General features: G+C 47.8%; 1 protein-coding gene across 1 annotated transcript in view; it reads left to right on the top strand.

Annotated features, from left to right (window-relative positions):
* The window catches only part of CORO2B (coronin 2B), a 153,355-nt gene that overhangs the window by 70,239 nt on the left and 67,958 nt on the right, over positions 1-15,158 (top strand). The window lies entirely within an intron of this gene.

The following is a 15,158-nucleotide window of genomic DNA, read 5'->3' as shown; positions in this document are numbered from 1 at the left end:
AACTGCAAAAATTATACCCTTTTTTTTTTTTGAAATGGAGTTTTGCTCTGTTGTATAGGCTGGAGTGCAATGGCGCGATCTCGGCTCATGCAACCTCTGCCTCCCAGGTTCAAGCAATTCTCCTGCCTCAGCCTCCCGAGTAGCTGGGACTGCAGGCGTGTGCCACCGTACCTGGCTAATTTTTGTATTTTTAGTAGAGATGGGGTTTCACCATGTTGGTCAGGCTGGTCTCGAACTCCTGACCTCAGGTGATCTGCCCACCATGGCTCCCAAAGTGCTGGGATTACAGGCATGAGCCACCGTGCCCGGCCCACTCATTTTTTTTTTAATTGCTCTCCACTGAGAGACTGGAAATAATTTACCTTCTTCCCCATCCTCCACCTCCTAGCTAAAGATTTCCCCTTTCTGCAGCTGCTTACGTGAATATAACAGATTAAATCTGCAAAGCCTAGATCATGAAATTTTTAAGCCAAAGCCATTCAGGCGGAGTCCCTGGAGGCCTGTGGGAGGTCACGCGCTTCAGGGAAAGTGCTCACTGTCAGTCCCACTTGTTTATGGCTGAGTTCCCCCTTCCCAGCTTGACTCATCCCCACTCCCACCCTCCGCCAAATCGCTCAGGGGGAGGAAGAGGTGCATGTGGAAGGAAGCCTTGGTTCTCAAAATTCACTGTCAGCTGGTGGTGGAGGATGGATTTTTCCAGTCTCTCCTACCCACAGTGGGGGAGCACAGATTTGGAAAAGGCTTAGACCAGATCTTCCTTTCCACCAAAGAGGCAGCTGCAGGGACACTGAGGACAGAACCTGATGCACAGAGAGGTCCGAGGAGCATGCACTGGGTGGTGGTGGGAGGTCTGGGTTCTGCACTTGCCAGATTTGGGACCGTGCACATGTCACTTGACTTCTCTGACCTTTATTTTCCTGTAATGGTAAAAGCAGGATCAGAAATCCTCCTCTGCCTGCATCTGCCATGTTGGCCTTAAGTGAGATAATAGCTGTGAAGCTTCTAGTGAACCACACGACATGTTAAGGATGTTTGGTTACTTTTTTGGGAAAGTTATCCACTCTGCTGGTCAACCTCGCAAAGGCTCACAGCTGCTCTAACACATTCGGAAGGATCCTCAGGTGCAGCTTCCCTTCCCTCCTGAATCAGATGGCCTCAGATCACTGTTGCCTCAGGCACACACTCAGCTCCATCCATCCAGGCCTGCAGGTCCCCAGGAACATGTGGGCTGGTTCTTACTGGGGCTCAAACCTATTGCCAGCACCCTGCCATACTCCACATTAGGCTCACAAGGGTCAACAGTCAATACCTCATACCATAACAAAAATTAATTCCAGATGCATTAAATATCTAAACATTTAAAAGAAGAAAAGCTACAAGTGTTTTAGAGGAAAATGGAGTGCATGTTTAAAATCATGCAATGAAGAAAGGCTTCCTAAGGAAGACAGGAATCCCCAAAATCATAAAGAAAATGAATAGATTAGAATAAATTTTTAAAAGATAGTTTCTGTACTACAATGAGACACCTAAACAAAATGAAAGCTCAAGCCACATACTTGACTACAATATTTGCAATATAGAATAGACAAAGTATTCCTGTGAAGAATATACAAAGAGTTCCAGAAAAATCAACAAGAACAAGAACGTGGCCGGGCACGGTAGCTCATGCCTGTAATCCCAGCAGTTTGGGAGACCAAGGTGGGTGGATCACCTGAGGTCGGGAGTTTGAGGCCAGCCTGACCAACATGGAGAAACCCCGTCTCTACTAAAAATACAAAATTAGCCAGGCGTGATGGCGCGTGCCTGTAATCCCAGCTACCTGGAAGGCTGAGGCAGGAGAATCACTTGAACCCGGGAGGCAGAGGTTGTGGTGAGCCGAGATTGTGCCATTGCACTCCAGCCTGGGCAACAAGATTGAAACTCTGTCTCAAAAAAAAAAAAAAAGAAAAAAGAAAAGAAAAGAAAAAGAAAAATGGGACTGGGGCCAGGTGCCGTGGCTCACGCCTGTAATCCCAGCACTTTGGGAGGCTAAGGCAGGAGGATCGCTTAAGCCCAGGAGTTTGAGACCAGTCTGGGCAACATAGTGAGACCCTGAGACCCTGTTTCTACAAAGTGAAAAAAAAAAGAAAAGAAAAAACAAGAAAAATTAACCGGGCATGGTGGCTTGCCCTGAAGTCCCAGCTACTTGGGAGGCTGAGATGGGAGTATTGCTTGAGTCCAGGAACTGGAGGCTGTAGTGAGCTATGATCACTCCACTGCACTCCAACCTGGGCAATGGATAAAAATCCTGTCTCAAAGAAAGGAAGGAAGGAAGGAAGGAAGGAAGGAAGGAAGAGGCTGGGCGTGGTGGCTCATGCCTGTAAATCCCAGCACTTTGGGAGGATGAGGTGGGTGGATCACCTGAGGTCAAGAGTTCGAGACCAGCCTGACCAATATGGTGAAACCTAACCTCGTCTCTACTAAAAATACAAAAATTAGCTGGGCGTCATGGCATGTGCCTGTAGTCCCAGCTACTTGGGAGGCTGAGACAGGAGAATTGCTTGAACCCGGGAGGCGGAGGTTGCCGTGGGCAAGATCGCATTACTGCACTCCAGCCTGGGTGACAGAACAAGATTCTAGCTCGAAAGAAAGAAGGAAGGGAAAGAAAGGGAGAAAAGGTGGGGCGTGGTGGCTTACATCTGTAATCCTAGCACTTTGGGAGGCGGAGGTGGGCAGATCACGAGGTCAGGAGATCAAGACCATCCTGGCTAACCCAGTGAAACCCCATCTCTACTAAAAATACAAAAAGAAAATTAGCCAGGTGTAGTGGCAGGCGGCTGTAGTCCCAGCTACTCGGGAAGCTGAGGCCGGTGAATGGTGGTGTGAATGGTGTGAACCCAGGAGGCGGAGCTTGCAGTGAGCCGAGATCGCCCCACTGCACTCCAGCCTGGGCAGCAGAGCGAGGCTCTGTCAGAAAGAAAGAAAGAGAAAGAAAGAAAGGAGGGAGGGAAGGAGGGAGGGGGGGAGGGAAGGAGATATGAATAAGCAATTCATAGAAGGCAAAATATATATTTTAACCTACTAATTGGAAAAGATTTAAAAGAGTAATAATCATCAGTATTGCCAAAGGTGTGAGAGAGCAGCTGCTCAAATACACTCTTGGTAAGATGTAAACGAGGCAAGTTGGCAATTTCTATTAATATTTAAAGGTGCATGTCTACTGACCTAGCAATTCCACTTTAGGAATCCATCCTACAGAAATATTCCCAAGTGTATTTAAAAAATATGTGTGCAGCATTTTTTAGTACTCGATTATTTTTACAAGCCTCAATTTTTAAATTATATTCAATAAAAATAAAGTTTCTCTGTCAAATTGCTTAAACGTTTCTAAACGCTTCCTCTCAATTTCTGTAATGGTAACGAAATGTTTTACACTGTCAGTAGCACTGGTCTAGAATATGAACACATTTTGTGAACACTTCATGGACAGCAGAAAAGAAAGTGCTCTTTACAGAGTTTGTGTCTCTCTCTAGAGATAGAAATATGCTATATATACATACATATAAGGTGTATTTGATATACATCTTTTTTTAACTTTATTTGTTTACATGCTGTAATACATTTTGTTTAACTTAAGTAATCATACACTCATTGTGACAACTCACACTACCAACTGATTTCTGTTGTTTTCTCTCATTTCAAGAAATTTTCACTTTACGTGAGTGCTGAATGTGCAGCGTTTTTATGATAGTGAAAGGTTGGAAGAACTTGCAGGTCCATCAATCAGGAAATGCGGTAAACAAATTAGGGAAGAGCCACACAAAGGGACACTATGCAGTCATTAAAATGATGCTGTAGAGCAGTCCCGTTCTCCAGCATTCAGTCTCAGGATCACTTTCCACTCTTAATGATTATCGAGGATCCCAAAGAACTTTTGTTTATATGGGTTATACCTATCAATATTTAGCATATTCAAAATAAAAATGAAGGAATTGTAAAATATATATTTATTAACTTACATAATTATAAGTCTAGTCTATTTCATGTTCTCCTGAAAAACATTTTTATTAAAAATAACTTTTTTTAAGACAAAAAAGTTAATCAGAAGAATGATATCATTTTACACTTTTGTAAATCTCTTTAATATTAGTCTGGCTTATTAGAAGACAGCTGGCTGGCTTTGCATAGCACACATTATGCAGCCTTTGGAAAACCCCACTATACACTCGAGAGAGAGAAGGAGAGTGAAATGGCAGATAATGTCTTATTATTAGGAAAATACTTTTGACCCAGTGGACTGCATAAAATGGTCTCAGGGATCTCCAGAGGCCCCCAGACCATACACTGAGGACCAGAGATGCAGAGTAATATTTAACAAGAGAAAACTATTTATATGATACACTGTTACGTGAAGAAATGCAATATATGATTAATCACATTAAAAATATTTATCCCCTATAATCCCAGCACTTTGGGAGGCCGAGGCGGGCAGATCGCCTGAGGTCAGGAGTTCGATACCATCCTGACCAACATGGAGAAACTCCGTCTCTACTAAAAATACAAAATTAGCTGGGTGTGGTGGCACATGCCCGGAATCCCAGCTACTCAGGAGGCTGAGGCAGGAGAATCGCTTGAACCTGGGAGGCAGAGGTTGCAGTGAGCCAAGATCATGCCACTGCATTCCAGCCTGGGCAACAAGAACGAAACTCCGTCTAAAAAAAAAAAGAGAGAGAGAGAGAGAAAGAGAGATCGAGACATTCCTGGCCAACATGGTGAAACCCCGTCTCTACTAAAAATACAAAAATTAGCTGGGCGTGATGGTGCGCGCCTATAATCCCAGCTACTTGGGAGGCTGAGGCAGGAGAATCCCGTGAACCTGGGAGCGGGAGGTTGTAGTGAGCCGAGATCGCGGAACTGCACTCCAGCCTGGCTACAGAATGAGATTCCATCTCAAAAACAAAAACAAAAACTATTTACCTATCTGGAAGCGACTGAAAAAATATACATCAAATGTCAAAAGTTATGCTATCTCCCAAGTATTGGGAGCATGAGTGCTCTGTAATTTTCTTTTCCCTTAGCTATATGATCTAAATTTCTTACGAGTACTTAACGTTTTGTACTTTCGAAAAAATAAAGGCAATTCGCTGATGTGAAGAGGGAGCCCCTGAAGTTTCAGAGGCCCTGCAGGCCGGAGAGGGGCTCAGTGTAGTGTGTGCACTGGTATGGACTAGAGGGGCCACATCCGCTCGGTTTGCCTGCTGCCCTCTGGCCAGATGAATGTCTTCATCTTCCTTGAACATCAGCCCTCCCTAATGTATGTTGCAAATGTTTCCTCCCAGAGTAACACCTGAATATGGGCTCGCCGTAGAAAGTTGAAACAGAACTGCAGGACCCATAGTGAAGGCATGGCGAGGGGTGGGGTGGGTTCTTGACTCCGTGGGAGGGTAAGGCAGCTCCTTGATCTGCGAGGCTCAAGTAGTTTCAGGCAGGACCCTGAGTCTGGGGACTATGGGACGAAGGGTCTCGCCTCCAAAGTGGAGTGGCTTAGGTATTGGAGCCAACACCTGCTTTCCCTGCTGCCCAGGCCACGGCTGTCCCTCTACCGCCCCCTGTGGCCAGGGCTGGGCCTGCAAGCGTGGGGCAGCCTCCCGGTTGGTGCAGGGGGTGCGGGGAGAGGGAGGCAGTCAGGCCCAATGCGGAACCCTTCGTTGATCTGGCAGCGGTGGAGATGTTCCACGCTAGCCGATTTTCAAGGAAGGAGAAGGGTCAGATTATTTTAGCTCCAGTTTTCACCCCCTCAGTTTGACAGAAATTTCCCTGAAAACAGCTTTCCTGTATTCAATTCAAACACAGAAAAGATTTTGGCCATTTCTCGGTGACTGCAAATCATCACTTTGAGCGTTAGTTATGAGGTATTAACTGATGGTGGGACAGTGTTGTCCCTACGCTGAATGGCTCTAGATTTTTGTCTTGAGCAAACATCAGGCCGCAGAGAATTGTCTTAGTTCTTCTCTAAAGTTTTTCCCTCTACTATCGAGCGTCTCCTCTCATTCCTTGCTTGCTTTTCTAAGAGATTTGGGCCAGAAGCGAATAGCACCTGCCCAGGATCCCCAAATCCCTGCCCCGAGGCCACACCTCCTGAGGGAGGCTCAGAACCTTCCACAGAGCTTTTCTCTCCTTGCTCGGTTTCCTCCAAAGCCAGCTTGCTTGAGATTTCCGTAATTATGATTAAAAATTCTTCTGCAGAGTAGGAAGCCATGTCCACAACAACTACAAACAACAACCGCGATGATGCTTTGCCTTTGTACAGCACTCTCGAGTTCCAGCAAACTCTGTGTTCATTGATCCTCTCAGCAGGTGGGTAGAGCCGGGCATACAGTGTGGACCCCAAACCAGCTCACTTATTTCTGAATCCACGATTCTTTCCACCGCCCATGATGCTGGTAAACAGATAAGTTCTGGCTGGCAGATCTCGAAGGAGTGGCTCTGTCTTCCCAGGTCTCTTATTCACGCTGCCGTTGTGAAGGCCGGTGCCTGCTTTTTCCCCTAGTTAACATTCAGCTGCCAGCTCTCTGGAGTGGAATGTTAAGCTGCAGATGGGGGAGCAATCAGCACCCTAATTGCCTGGCACAGCTGGAGAGACCTTATGAGTATTCCAGAGAGCAGGCGCTGTGCCCAGCAGCCTGATTAACCACTGGGGCGTCCCCAGGGGCGCCACCCCTTTCCTGCTGCACTTCACCAGGACTGCCTGCCACTCCAGATCCAGGCCACAGGAAGACCAGGGTTAGAACCAGAGCTACCTGCTACCCCAACTGGCACCTGGCAGAAAGAGAAGAAACCTGGCCTAGATATCAAGAGTCTGGGTTCTCCCTATAACCCAGCCACTCTCAGTCCCAGCTATACACCGGGTCTCTGGGGCTGGGGTGGTGCATTCTCCTTCCCCGCCACAATAGTGTGGCCTGAGGAAATTTTGAGGATCTAACGTACCTGCTCTGTTTGAATCTCACCTCAAATTCTACGATGAAAGTATACTTATTCTCCCCGTTTTACAGATAAAGAAACAGAGGCTCAGAAAAGTCACAGCCCACAAGTAGCAGAGTCAGAATTTAGCCCAGGGCTCTCCCAGTCATGTGCCTGCCCACCTTACAGGGAATTAGAGGGGAGTGTTTCTATAAATGTGCCTTGTATTATTATTACTGCCATTTGGATGTCTTAGAGGATTTCCTTGAACAATTCAATCAGCACTTTACTACACCTCTCTGATGAGCTGACACCCCGTGTGTCCATCTCTTTTGGAAGCCAAGAGAATAGATGTTTCCAAACGCCATACAAGTGCAGCAGATCTTGGGGAAGCTTACTCTCTGAAGGAATGAAGCAACAATTCTAGTTGGCAAGGAGAAGCAGGGGTGGGGTCCTGGAGGAGAGGTCCAGACAAGATAGCATCACTCCAGAGGTCAGGAGGCAAAACTGGCCCACCGACCCACCCATCCATCCAACAGATGGGTATTGAATGCCTGCTAGGTTTCAGTCAGAGTTCCTCAACCAAAGAGGAAGCAGTGAACAACACCAAGTCTTGACCACCTGGAGTTTATAGTCTAGTTGGCTGCCTCTCTTGGACTGAGAGCCCCCAGGGGTGGGAAACGTATCTGGTTTGCATGGGGGCTGGCTCGCAGTAGATCCTCAGCCAAGGGGCCATTGGGCTGACCTGTGGCCAAGTCACAGAAGCAGGTGCCCATCTACCCTGAGCTGGGGTCTCTTCTTTGCTGATCCTGGCAGCTCATCCCCACCAGATCCTAGGGAGAATGCAGCACCCTACAGGGGCTGCCCGGACTGAAAGGGGCTGCATCCTCCCCTGAAAGCCCTTAGAATGATATTGCATGGCCCACCTGTTCTTAACTTTGGAGTTGAATCTAGAAGTTGGTGGATCAATTAGCTCCATAGCTCACATCATGTCTGAGGCCTAATATTAAAAGAAGGATTGGGAGGAAAGGTGCCCAGCTTAGTACTGAGGACTGTAATGAAATAATATTTTGTTTGCTCACCCAAAGCCTTCATTCCCATTCCAGATTTCTGTAACACCCCATCACTCCCCCACAATCAGCACTGAGCTCCTCAAACCTTCTCTCCCTCAGAAAACAAAAAACAAAAAAAAAGCCTGAATCTTCATCACTGCTCTGCAGTGAGGTCTCCGCCTCTCCAAGGGAATTCAGAGAGCCTTTTCCAAATCCATTTTTCAGATCTTTCCTCAATCGTTCTTTGTTCTTCAGGCTGCCTTCCGCTTGGTGCAATTTGCATCTCAAAGCCCGTGACAGCCTGAATGTACAGTAAGTGACTTTGGAAAAGGGAGGAGAATTATGCTCTCAAAGAGAAAAGTCGCAACTTTATTTCATTTGTCTGAGGCCCAAGATTGACAGCCTTGCTTTGTGTTTTTCCTTTTTTGGAAGAATGGCTGCTGATTTTTGAGGAAAGTGAAGGCAAGCCCTTCAGCAGAAATGGAAGTGTCGCTCTCTTATTTTATTACAAGGTTATGGGATGCACGTTCTCTGGATTTGGAGTCCAGGGGGCCAGAGATGCAGCCTGGCTGGTGGGCATCATGGGAGGTCAAAGAATCCATCCCTCTGCCTTGGGCCAGGGTCTACAGCTGAGCTGTCTTCCTGGCTCAATCCCTCTCATTTCTTGCAGAGCCAGGGAGGCTGGAAATTATAGTAAAATTATAGTAGCTGGTTCACTAGGACTCTGTGAAGTCAAGCCATCGGCCCTAACTCTGCCCAGAGGCACTGCCCTGGCCTCTGAAGCATCGGCCAGTCTGCTTGATCTGCTACCCATTTTCCTTCTAGGGCCTGGAGCCTCCCATACCTTTGGAAGTTTAGCTCCACCCCTCAGCTGTGAAACCCTAGGCATCTAACGTCTGCTTCTCAGTTTCCCTGTTTGTGAAATAATAATAGTGCATGCTTCTCAGGTGCTGCGACGATTACATAAGGTGCTGTCAAAAGCGCTTAGCACGTAGCCTGGCCCATAGTACGTGCTAGTAAATGGGAGCCATGGTGATGCCAAGGACTGTTACCCATCTCTAGTCCTCCCCATCCTAGCAACAGCCTGTTAGCTTTGGTGAGCTTTGGAGCCTGTGGCCAGCAAGTGGGAGCCTTGTCTGTGGCCTTCCTGCTACTGTTGTCAGGCACAGTCCCTGAGTATTCCTAGCAGTGAGCTACATCGAGGGGAAGGCACCCATAGGCAAGCCATTTGTGCCTAAAAGGGTACAGGGATGGTGGCGCGGGGCCTCCAGGGAGGCATGACTGGGGTGGCCATGCCAGGCTGGGTGCCTGGAGGTGAGGGATTCTAGGTAGGGTCCAGGGCTGCCATGGAGCCTGGTGGTGCCCCTCTCAAGCCATCCTGCCTGTTTATCTGGAGTTGGACTGCCTGCCAGGGTTTAATGTAGCATGTAAAGGTTTTATCGCAGTGCCTGGCATAGAGCAAGTGCTCAACAAATCTGAGCTATATTGCTTCTATTATTAAAAGACCCAGGCTGGTGGGAGAAAGCGGTGCTGGAATTGAGACGGGGGCTCTGTGGGGTCTAGCTGCCCCAGACGGAGGCACAGCCCCATTGAATGAGCATGAGCTCTGTGCTCTGAGCCAGGCTGAAGCCACACAGTCCTCACAGTCCATGCCTCTCACCGGCCCACCTCCCCAGTGCCCCAATCCCAGTCTTCCATTAACACAATGCCAGAGTCAGAGGGGACCCCAGGGATCATATATTCCAACCACCTTGTTGTGCCCACAACAAGTCCTGATCCCAAAAAGGAGAAGTGTCTTATCTAAGGTTGCATGACCTGCCTGGACACCCTCTGGCCCCCTTCCCCAGAATCCTTGCCCTCAGCCACTTCTCAGAGTCCAAACTCACATCTACTAAGGTATTGATGATAACAATGGCTTTCCTTTACCAAGGGAATTTGCATTTGGTGGAGGTTAGGGTGAGATTTAAGGAGACCAAACTCTTGAGACCTAAAGGAATGTGTTGATAATAGTGGAATTTCAGTCTGCAGGAGATCTTTCCACAAAGGGCAGCCATCCCCAAGCCCCCCAACAGGAGGCCAGGCAGTGACTTGCTGTTGTGTCTCGTCGGAGCCTGTAGCTTTGGAAGCACCTTCCTCATGTGTCAGTGACTCTCAGCACTTCAAGGAACAAAAATGATTTAGGGTGCAGGGGGGGTGTGGGGAGTGGAACTAAGGTTGCCTGGCTTGAAACGGAGCTTTGCCCTGGGGGCAGTTGGGGCCCAGAGGCCTTGGCCAAGGCTCCTACCACTGGCCTTTCTCCTGGCAGCTTCCAGAACAATGGCTGCCTGTTTGCCCTGCCTGAGAAACTTCAGGCCTGATTTAGTCCTTAGGGCAGTTTCCATTTCCAGATGGCCTTCCTCATGTCCCTGACCACCCCCCGCACCACCCCACCCTCCCACCACTGGCTCCCATCCCAAGGCTCTTGACTTGATGGAGGGGTGTGGGAGGAAGAAGGGTTGATCCCAGCATTCACAGCCTCACATGTCAAGAGACAGCTCTGTGACATCAGCCTCACATAGCACTTCTTGTCTCCCGGCTTTCCATTCCACTCAGCCAAGACCTTGATTCCAGTTGCTAAGCAACCTGTGCCTGAGTTTCCAAGTGGGTCGTCAGGTGAGCATGAGAGGTGGAAGGTATGGAAGGGTAGTGCTTAAAACTGCAATTTATGGATGGAGACACGGAGGCCCAGAGAGGGCAAGATACTTGGTCAGGGCTGCACAGCTAGTTAGTGCCCCATGTGTCAGATGATTGATCCTGGCAGCAAATGCTTCAGAACCATCCCATTTCCCACTCCTCCTTGCCCCACCAAGAGAAGCACCCAGACAACAGCAACACCTTAGAGACTTCCCGTGAGAGGCTTCCATCTACCTGGACAGGGAGGCAGTGTGCCCAGTGATTAGGTGTGCAGGGTCTGCATCAGCTGGCCTGGCTTTCAATCCTGATTCTACCATTTGCCAGCCATGTTCTTTGGGCAAGTTATCTAACTGATCTGTGCCTCGATTTCCTTTGCTGCAGAATGAGAGCCATGCTAGTCCTAACCCCGAGGCTGTTCTGAGGATTCAGTGAGGTGTTACATAAAGCCTGGAAGGTGCCTGGCTCAGGGCAAACCTTTCAGTGCAAGTCTGCTGGTGTGATCCTGGCTTGCTGGGCTCTGATGCACCCTCCCCACCTAGGATCCAGTCCCCCTGCTCCCCAGTTTGCTCATTTATCTCGTGAGAATTCTGCCTTCATGTTATGAGGTCACAGACGGAGTACAAAAGTTCACAAACTTTAGTTTTTAACACTGAATAATTTTATTCAAATAAAACAGATGAACTTTCAGGGGAGTCAGGCATAGATCCTTTTGGCAGTCTAGAAAAACTCATAGACCCCTTCACAGAATAAAGTTTTTAAGTATACAAAACAGGATTACAAAAGAAGCCAATTATATGAAACACAGGCCAAGCACAGTGGCTCACACCTGTATTCCCAGCACTTTGGGAGGCCAAGGTGGAAGGACTGCTTGAGCCCAGGAGTTTGGGACCAGCCTGGGCAACACAGCAAGACACCATCTCTACGAAATACAGAAAAATTAGCCAGGTGTGGTGGCATATGCTAGTAGTCCCAGATACTTGGGAGGCTGAGGTGGGAGCATCACTCAAACCCGGGAAGGTCGAGGCTGCAGTGAGCCCTGCTTATGCCACTGCACTCTAGCCTGGGTGACAAAATGAGATCCTGTCTCAAAAAAAAAAAAAAAAAAGGAAATACAGTTATCAAAATGTATACCAGAACTGTGCTGTAGTAGTATAAGTGCTTTTCTATCAATGCATTACGCACCATGATTGAGGGTAGGACACAGTAATGACTCTAATTTCAAAGTCATGATAAGCATAAATATTTTGAGATAACAGTAGCAGAAGTGATCTGAAAGTATCTGTGATATCTGTTGGTGAACACATTATAGGTTCAATTAATCCTGTTGGGGTTTGCTGCCTACATTTATACACAAAGGAAATGTGAGATTTCAGTTAGAGGCTAGTGAAAATATAGATGTAAGTTTTCTCCTACCCAAGCTCACAAACCTCCTAACAGGGTCTGTGGCCCCATTCAGATTACAGACCTTGGAAATAAAATCAGAGGGGAATATTATTGTTTAAAATCAGGACAGACAGAACTGTGTGGCCGAAAGTTGGTGGGGAGGGAGCAGTGCCATAGACCTGAGCACCCTTCATTCCTGTGGGGCTCCCCAAACTCCTAAGGCTTCACTGGCAGTTAGGAAACCTAGCTTCTCTGCCTGCTTCTTTGTAACCTTGGGTGAGTTCCTTTGCCTTTCTGGGCCTCAGTTTCCCCATCTGTAAAATGAGATGTTGGGCCCGTTGTCCTCTGAGGTCTTGCCAGCTCTGACATTCTGAAACTCTGTGCTTCTCCTCCCCTGGAGACAGAACCTCCTGAAGCTTGGGTCGGTAGGAGCCCTGGACCAGGGAGAGGGAACAGCTGGGGCCAGGCTGGCCAGCTCCCAATTGTTCAATGGAGGAGGAGGAGGGCGAGATGCATGGTGCTCTCCAAAGCGACAGCTGGGTGAGCCTGGCTGGGGGCCTCGTCCCCGCCTGCCATCTGTGCCTTTTTCCTGCCTTCGGCCAGCGGGGGGCCAGTGGGGGTTGTGGATGGGGCCCAGGCCAAATAACAACCTGGGTAGAAGCAGGAGGGGCTGGCCAAGAAAATGCAGAGAAGAGCCTGGCTGCTCACTCTTGGGTGCTTCACTGTTTCCACCCACTCCCCACCTTTTCCCACTCTGATCTGTAGAATTCTGGAAAGGAAGTAATACACAGCCCTAGGTCCACCCAGGCTGCTTCATGGCTCTGTGACCTTGGGCAAGTTATTTAACCTCTCTGAGCTTCATTCTTCTCTGTCCAGTAGACATCATTCCTAAGACCTACACTTTGGGATTGGACCAAGGTGTAAATGAAACAGAGTAGATAAAGTACCCCAGCTCAGTGCTGACTCAGTGCCACAGGCCTGTCCAAACAGAGCTTGTACCTGGGACTGTGAAATGCTCCCGCTGATCGGAATGCAACATGGAGGCCTGATGAGCCCGGTGCAATGTTTGTGAGGTGCTGCCACTGTCCCCAGGCACAGGAGGCTTTGCAGCCAGCTTTCTCTCCTACACGCCTTTGCCCTGGCTGTTCCTTCCTCTGGATTACCCTCGCCCACCGATGTCCACATGCATACAACTCTACCCACTTAGAATAACTTAGACCTATTTATAAATAAGTACTTCTATTTAGGCAAAACCTTCATGCAGTTGGACAGTTTAAACTTCGGAAACTTAAAGGACCTGCAGTGGACGGTCTGCCTGTCAATCCCAGCTTCCAGTCACTCAGTTCCTCCACTAGGAGGTAATTGCTGTTAGCAGTTGCTGCAGTGTCTTTTCCAAAATTATTTATCTATACATACTTAAACCCGGAAGAGTGTGAGGGCTAGGGGCGCTGACCCCTGCACCGTTGAAAATCCACATACAACTTTCAACTCCCCCAAAACTTAACTCTGCTGACCAGAAGCCTTACCAATAACATAAACAGTCAATTAACATGTATCTTACATGTTATATGTGTTATATACTAAATTATCACAATAAAGTCAGCTAGAGAAGATGTTATTAAGGAAACTGACTGGAGACAATGGCTTGTGCCTATAATCCCAGCACATTAGGAGGTCCAGGCAGGAAGATCACTTGAGGCCAAGAGTTCGACACCAGCCCAGGCAACATAGTGAGAGCCCGTCTCCAAAAAAATTTTTTTAATTAAATTTTTAAAAAGAAAATCATAAGGAAGAGAAAACATATTTACTATTCATTAAGTGGAAATGAATCATTATAAAAGTCTATCCTCGGCCAGGCACGGTGGCTCATGCCTGTAATCCCGGCACTTTGGGAGGCTGAGGCGGACAGGTCAAGTGTTAGAGACCAGCCCAGCCAACATGGCAAAACCCCATCTCTACTAAAAATACAAAAATTAGCCGGGTGTGGTGGTGCACGCCTGTAGTCCCGACTACTCAGGAGGCTGAACCAGGGAGATGGAGGTTGCAGTGAGCCAAGGCCTGGGCGACAGAGCAATATTGTGTTTCCAAAAAAAAAGTCTCCTCATCTTCATGTTGAGTAGGCTGAAGGGGAGGAGGGAGAAGAGGGGTTGGCATTGCTGTCTCAGGTGGCAGAGGTGGAAGTGGTGGTGGAGGTGGAAGGGAAGACAAGAGAGGCAGGCAGGCACCTTCAGTGTAACTTTATAGAAATATATCGTAATTTCTGTCTGGCTTTTTCATTTCTCTAAAATTGTTTCTATATGGTACCAGTTCTCCTTTGACCATGTGCTTTAGTATCAGTGCCTGAATCATGGGAGGGTTCATGTCATAAAAGAAGTCAAGAGCAGTCTTGAATAAGTGGACCCTCCTGCCAGATTGTCTAATGTCAATTTGTTTGCTGGTGCTGCTTCTTCTATGTCTTCGTTCTCATTGTCTGGCATTGCTTCAGAAGCACTCGTCTCCATCACGCTGTCTTCTGTTCATTCCTCTAGTGTGATGTCTATTAGCTCTTGAGCTTCTTCAAGATTCGTATCTTTATTATCATTATTATTATTATTATTATATTATTATTTTGGCAGGCTCTTGCTCTGTTGCCCTGGCTGTAGTGCAGTGGCATGATCATGGCTCACTGTAGCCTCGACGTCCTGGGCTCAAGTGATGCTCCCACCTCAGCCTCTCAAGTAACTGGGCCTTCAGGTGTGCACCACCACACCTGTATAATTTTTGTATTTTTTGTGGAAATGGGGTTTCACCATGTTGTCCAGGCTGGTCTTGAACTCCAAGGCTCAAGCAATCCACCCACCTTGGCTTCTCAAAGTGTTGGGATTACAGGTATGAGCCGCTGCACGCAACCAAGATTCATATCTTGAACTCTTCACTCCTACACACCTTTTTTGCATATCCACAATCTCTTTCATTATTTCCTTGAATGGCTCTGTGGTAAATCCAGTGAGGTCATGCACAACATCTAGACCCCGTTTTCTCCAGTGGGAATTTATTGCCTCAGGCTTGATGGCTTTCACAGCTTTTTCTGTAACAATGATGGCATTTTCAACTATGTAATCCTTCCAGATT

The sequence above is a fragment of the Trachypithecus francoisi genome, unplaced genomic scaffold (genome assembly GCF_009764315.1).
Source record: "Trachypithecus francoisi isolate TF-2019V2 unplaced genomic scaffold, Tfra_2.0 Lachesis_group3, whole genome shotgun sequence".
NCBI lineage: Eukaryota > Metazoa > Chordata > Mammalia > Primates > Cercopithecidae > Trachypithecus > Trachypithecus francoisi.
The sequence above is the reverse complement of the archived record's forward strand: the minus strand, read 5'-3'. Positions and strand labels throughout refer to the sequence as shown.